The sequence below is a fragment of the Mastomys coucha genome, unplaced genomic scaffold (genome assembly GCF_008632895.1).
Source record: "Mastomys coucha isolate ucsf_1 unplaced genomic scaffold, UCSF_Mcou_1 pScaffold21, whole genome shotgun sequence".
Lineage (NCBI taxonomy): Eukaryota > Metazoa > Chordata > Mammalia > Rodentia > Muridae > Mastomys > Mastomys coucha.
Genome location: NW_022196904.1, coordinates 149,170,303 through 149,177,429, shown reverse-complemented (window position 1 = coordinate 149,177,429; position 7,127 = coordinate 149,170,303). Strand labels below are relative to the sequence as shown.

The following is a 7,127-nucleotide window of genomic DNA, read 5'->3' as shown; positions in this document are numbered from 1 at the left end:
AAATTCTCCATCTTCCTCCCAGTCTGCCCTCTGACTGTTCCCCAACCCACTCTCTCTCCTGTCTCCAAGAGGACATCTCTATCCCCCACCCCCACCCCACCCCTATCCCTACCCCACTAGACCTCCACCCGACTCCCTGAGGCCTCTAGTCTCTCGTGGATTGGGTACAACCAACAGAATCAACTAACCTGGGCCTTGCCATATCAAGTTGGAATAAACTAGAGGCATCTTCTTCTATTGAGACTAGACAAGCCAGCCCAGTTAAGGAAAGGGATCCAAAGGCAGGCAATGTAGTCAGAGACAGTCCCTACTCCTATCTTAGGTGTCCCACGCGAAGACTCAACTGTACAACTGTTACATATGTGCAGAAGGCCTGGATTGATCCCAGGCCTGTTCTCTGCTTGGCAGTTCAGTCTCTGTGAGTCTCTTTGGGCCCAGGTTAGTTGATTCTGTTGGTTTTCTTGTGTCCTTGAGCCTTAAGTCCTTACTTCCACTCCTCCACAGAATTCCCAAGCTCCACTTGGTGTTTGACTGTATGTCTCCACATCAGTTTCCGTAAGTTCCTAGGTGGAGCCTCTCTGATGACAGCTATGCTTGGCTTCTGCCTGCAAGTAAAGCAGGATATCATTAATAATGTCAGGGGTGGGTTCCTCTCATGACATAGTCTCAAGCTAGGCCAGTCATTGGTTGGCCTTCCCTCAAATTCTGCTCCATCTTTATCCTTGAACATCTTGTAGACAGGACAACTTATAGGTCTAAAGTTTTATGGCTCTGTTGATCTCACAATCCCTCCATTGGAAGTCTTGCCTGATTGCAGGAGATGGCTCAGTTCTGACTCCATATGCCCCATTGCTAGGAGTATTAGCTAAGGTCACCCTGATAGAAAGAATCCTGGAGTTTCCATTGTCCTAGGTTTCTATCTTATCCCAGAGATGCACCCTAATCTAGTTGTCTCTCCCTTTAACCTCCCCTCATCTCATCCCTTCTGTTCCAATTCCCACCCCTCACCCACCTGTGTGGAGTTGGTCTCGTGCTGGGTATATAAATGTGAAATTCTAAACCCCAAGATCTAGTTGCCCCCCAGAGGTGGGAATTCTCACACCAATTTTTGTTGTGTAAATTTTGCTCCCCAATTTAAAGTTTTTGGTTAAATAAATGTGGCTATAGCCAATTACTGGGGAGTATAGAGGTAGGCAGGGCATAGTGTTAGTTGCAGGGTAGGGATTATGAGGAAAAGGAGAGGGGGAGGATGAAGACGAAGAGTAGGAGGAGGGGAGAGGAGAAGAAGGAAAAGGAGAAAGAAAGACTAAGAAAACAGGAGGTATCCATTAGACTTGATGGACCAGGAGCATATACCTGAGTGAAATGTCTCCTGAGAACAGACTTCTGGAGCAGAAACAACCCAGGCCATATTCAAACAGCAAGTATTAGGAACACAACTGGGAATTAGACAGTCTAGCTTTAGAAAAATCGATCAGGGTTAATTCCCCCAGTAATTTTGCTAAAGCTGACTTTAAAAATCCTGAGGACACAGCCTGGATTATTGGGGGCCTGGCTTGCGTCCTATTAATAACTAATAGATTTATTTAATAGTATTTAAATTTGGCCCCTGAAGCCCTGCCTAGCTCTTTTCTCCCCAGTAATTCTGCTAAAGCTGATTAAATAAATCTAGTAGGCTTCAGTCTCGATTATTGGGGGACTGGCCAGGTCATATTAAGAACTAATAGAGTTAATAAATAACTTTTAAAGCAACACCCAGCCAGTCCCCTTCCTCCATCTCAATGTTTAATCTATTTCACCTACTTGGAGCAATTTAAGCGTACCCCTGCACCCCTGGCCCTCCTTGTTATTTAGCTTCCTTGGGTCTGTGTTTTATAGCATGGTCACCCTGTACTTTATGGCTAATATCCACTTATATGTGAGTACATACCATGTTTGTTTTTCTGGGTCTGGGTTGCCTCATTCAGGATGATCTTTTCTAGGTCTATTCATTTTCCTGAAAATAGTAGCTAACTTTTAAAAATTTGTATTGAGGTCAGGTGTGTAAGTACAGACTTGTAATCCCAGCACTCAGCAGGCAGAGGTAGGATCAAGGCCAAATTTGAAGTCAGCCTGGTTTACAGAAAAAGTTTGAGGCCATTGGGGACCATACAGAGTAACCCTCTCTTTAGCAAACACACATACTAAGCACTGCATGGCAGGCACGGTTGTGTGTGTTGAGGATCTACTAGGACTGAGAAACGCAGAACAGAGAAAGGATCTAAACACCTTTATTTTTAATAGGTATATAAAAAGATGGCTTTGGAGATTGGAATTCAGGAAATAAATTTACTTACAAAATCTGAACCAAAATGGAAAGCTGTTGCTATATCATGTAAAGTGGGTGATGGGAACTGAATCAGGTCCTCTACAGGAGCAGTAAGAACTTTTAAGTGCTGAGTTCCCAGTCACTCCCCAGTCATAGACCATTTAAAGTTTTATTTTGTTTGTACATAACTGATTTGACTTACATGACCTATATTCTCATTTATTTATAAATCCTATGTAACTGTCATTTTTCTTATGTGAGCAAACTTCTCACACACTTGTCTTCAGCTCCCTGTGCATGGGAGTCAACTTTCTCCAGAAGATAAGTCTCTAGTTCAAATATGGTTAGTGAACTCAACTCCTCACCAGACATTTGGCATCTCACACAATATGAAAGGTCTCAGCATTGTAAGTGTAGGAAGGGTGGGGGCATCCCAATGACCTCATCCTTTCATGGAATGAATAGGTTTTTCCCAGATAACAGCTATTTGGAAACATAGCAGCCAGAAGGGAAGGACAAATTCCAGAAAATCAACAGGCTCAGTACCCATTCATTCAATCACAGGCCTCAGGGCCCCGAGAAAATCATCTTGCTAAACCCTGGTTTCAAATGTTCTGACATTATGCAAAATGCATTGCTATATCCCCGAGAGGTATCCAGAAAGACAGAAACATAGTCATAATTGTAATTGTATTTGCAACCAGGAAAATGTGCATAGAGATGTGTCAAAGGGTTTTTTTTCTTTCCCCTCAACACCACTGTGTACGAGAGACAGCAGCAGCCTCAGACACTGCCTGTACTTCTTCTTGATGGGGCCCTATTGACAATAGAATGTCCTTTCTGTGTTTATTTTTTTATTAGCTCAATCATCACAAAATGTAAGCAACAGTAGACACAGACCTCATTTTATGTGTGCAAGGGAGTGATCACAGCTGTCCAGGGAGTCGCTGCATTTCTAATATCTCACGACCCCAAAGAAATAAAAAGACAGTGGTACAAATGCCAGGCTCTTCAGTCTTCTCCACCCTGCACAAAGTCCTCATAAAATTTCCTCATAGGCTGTTTGCAGACAAGAGAGATCACACAAGTTTTATCTGAATCAAACTGAAACACACCTATTAGATTTTAAGGACCAGTGTCATCCGGTACTTACATCCGAATCTTAGAAGTGGAGGTAAGTTATCCTGGGCCAGGCATAATGGCATACTTCAGGAGGCCTGTGCAAAAGAATAGTAGGTTTCAGGCACCTTTGACCAAAAAAAAAAAACATTTCTAATTCTAATAATTTGATTTAGGATATAATTAATTAATCAGTAGCAAGGAGCTTCCTATGGTCACCAACTTCTGTTTGCTTTGGAAAATCAAAACTAAACTTTTTTATTAACAAATAATGCACTCTAGTGAGACTCCTTTGTATTGGGAGAAATCTTGCATGTAATTAATTGTAATGTAAGCAGCATAGATCGAATAAGAACCTTTAAATGATCTAACTCCATCCATGTTGCTAGTGAAGGAGTGTTCCTAGGTTTCTTTCAGGCCCTAGGAGGTAGGCTTGGGGGAAGCTGCTGTGAGGTGAAATATCTCCTAACTCTTGTGTTCCTCCCCCCTTTTACTTCAATTTACCAAAAACACCAAGACATTTCTTTGGTTAAGCCAAACTAGTTTCTTACCTTTAAATATTTATGATCCCTTAGGGCAGTTAAAGATGATGTTGTCCTTATAATTCCCACCAGATCTCTCTTTGAGTGTTTCTTCTGGACAAAGAATGTGAGAGTGATGTCTCTGCTCTGGCCCCTGAGAGTACCAAGGTTTTGTGTTCCTGAATTGTTTCCCTCACTGGACTATGAGTCTCTTGATAAAATCAACTGTATTTTAATTACCTTTAAACTACTAGAGCCTGGTACCGTACTTAGAACAGAATGAATACCTGAGGGACCTGGGGGTATTGTTCAGTAGTACAGTATGTGCTTAGCACAGTTAAGGTCCTGTGCTTGGTCTCCTGCCTGACAGAAGACAGATAAAATGTTTTATCTGTTTCAGCATCACATGTACAAAAACTGAAACAACACGGAGAAGATCAGTGTGGCTTCTCTGCAAGAATGACATACAAATTCATGAGCAGGCCTGTTTTTAGTGAAATAAGCCAGGCTCAGAAAGAAAAACACAAGAGTCTGGTGAGATGACTCAGCAGGCAAAGGCACTTGACAATCTAATGTTTGATGCTTAGGACCTGCATACTGCAATCAGAGAACCAATTCCTACAAGTTGTCTTCAGATCTCCACATGTGAGTTATGGGAGATGAATATGTACATTTGTACACATACATACATACATACACACACACACACACACACACACACAAAACAAACACATACATAAATAAATGTAAGACAAATACTGCATGTTCCCTCTCATATGCAGAACCTAAGTTTAAAGTTACGTGTATGTGTGTGGGTATGTGGACATTTATATAGGTGTGTTTGTAGGTCACAAAACTAGGAGGAGAAGATGTCTAGCATGTAGGAACAGTAATGGAATGCATATAATAGGGAAACTAAAGTGGGGGCCAACAGGAGAAGAAAGAGAGCCAGGTGCAAAGGAACATAGGACATATAGGCCGGCAGTGGATGAGAACAAAGCATAATAGTAGATGTATGAAGATGGTATTGTAAAGTTCATCACGTTGAGCTTTAACTTGAAAAATAATGTAAACTATAAATACTTTTCTTTCTAAAAGGCAAAACAAACAAACCAACAAAAATCAGGTAATCAGGTCAGGAGCCAGTGAAAGCTCTGAACAGGTAAAAGTGTCAGTCATTTAGGCCTGACGGCCTGAGTTCAAGTGGCATAAGCCATGGTGAAAGAGTAAGTCCCTGAACTCATCCTCTGATACTCACAGACACCTTCAGGCACACATCACATTCCCTAACACACACACACTCACTCACTCACACACACACACACACACACACACACACACACACACACACAAGTTAAAAAACAAGCATGATATCATGTATTTCAGAGAAGCTTTGAATCCTCTGCATACCTGAGGATGACCTTGAGCTTCTGAATTGCTTCTATTTACCTCAAGAATGCTGGAATTACAGGCATGGGGCTCTGTGTCTAATATCAGTAGTGTGGAGACTAAGTCAAGTGCTTTGTGCATATTAGGTGAGCATATGACCAACTGAGCTACATAAAGTGAAAAATAGTTAAAATGTCGTTACATCATTTTCCTCTTCCTTGTCCTCCCTCCAATCTTTCCCATTTATCCTCCCTTGCTCTCTCTCAAATTCATGGCCTCTTTCTTTTCATTGTTGTTGTTATTGGTGGTGGTGATAGTGATGTGAATGTTTCTAAATATGTAAATATCACCCTGTTCTGTATGTTTAATGTTACTCGCATATACACAATTTTAGGGTTAACCACTGGGCATTGGATAACCAATCTGGCAGCTCTTCCATGGAGAAGACTATTTCTCCTGCTCTGAACACTACTTAGTGGTCTGTAACTCTTCATCTGGGTTGAGGCCTTACAAGAGATATTTCCCTGTTCCATGTTAGAGCACCTACTGTTGCTGTTCCTGTATTCTACAACACAATTCCTGCACTTAAGTCTCAGGGGTCCTGGTGGAAGAAGTGTCAGGAAGATGACAGAAGAACACTGCTTGTTCTCTTCTCCACAGGCACCATTCACCCTATGTTTGGCTTGCCTCCTCCACATGTGACTTTCAGAATCCAGCCATTCCTGGCCAAGAAACAAATCAAAGTGATCCTATTCCCTCACGGGCTCAGATGAGCACTGGTAACCAAAATGAGGTTTCCATACAAGAGAAAAGGCAGGAGGAGATCAGGGCTGGCTGTGTGAGGGTTCACACCCAGTGGTGTGACTGTTCATAGAGCTGACCTTGTTTGACCTCTGGAGATTTGGTTTTGTTTAAATTGAGGATCTCATTTTTTTTTTTAATTTGTTCCTCATGAGCAAATCAGTTGATTCCATAATAAAATATACAGAACCTTTCCAGGAGGACAAAACAAAACAAAAAACTATTAACTTTTATTTTTTGGAAAGTTAACCCACTAATCTGTTAGGAAGACTGAGTTTAGCATTGTGCTAAGGGTGGATCGCCATCGGGTGGATCCTGAGTGGAGGATATAGACAGAAACTCTTTTTGCTACTGTGGCCATTTCTGTGATTCTTAAATGATTTTGACAGAAAAAAAATATTTTTAAATATGTCTAAATAAAATAGCTTCATGTAACATTAATTTACTATAAATTATTCAAAATATTAGCATAGTTTTAAAAAATTAAAATCAGTCTTCCTGTTTTCTCTTAAAGGAGAATGTGTCACATATTCTGATAGTCTCCTGGAGAAGTTATAGACAGCAATAAGTTCACCCTTCCCTTCTGGCTGTTCTCAAAGACATTTGTAGATTTTGTTTTGTTTTGTTTTTGTGTAAAGATAATCTACAAGCTGGATATGATGCACATGCCTGTAATCCTGGTACTTAGGAGCTAGCGGCAGGAAGATCTAGAATTCTACACCAGCCTAGGCCAGGATGGGTTATAACACTCTATCTATTATAATAAAATATGGCGCTTACCATCTGAGGAGAAGAACCAGGATTGAGAAACATATACTCCAAAAGCAAAGGACTCACCACAACATTGGCTTCTGAGCCTTTGATCTCAGCACTCAGGAGACAGAGGCAGGGTGTCTCTTATGTGTTCCAGGCCAGCCAAGTCTACCTCACAAAGTCCAGGCCAGCCAGAGCTACACAGTGAGAGGGAGAAGGAGGGGTGAGGGAGAGGG

At 41.5% G+C, this 7,127-nt stretch overlaps 1 pseudogene; it reads left to right on the top strand.

Moving 5' to 3' along the window:
* The first annotated feature begins 4,339 nt into the window (after positions 1-4,339).
* LOC116104254 lies at positions 4,340-4,440 on the top strand (annotated as a pseudogene).
* The last annotated feature ends 2,687 nt before the right edge of the window (positions 4,441-7,127 follow it).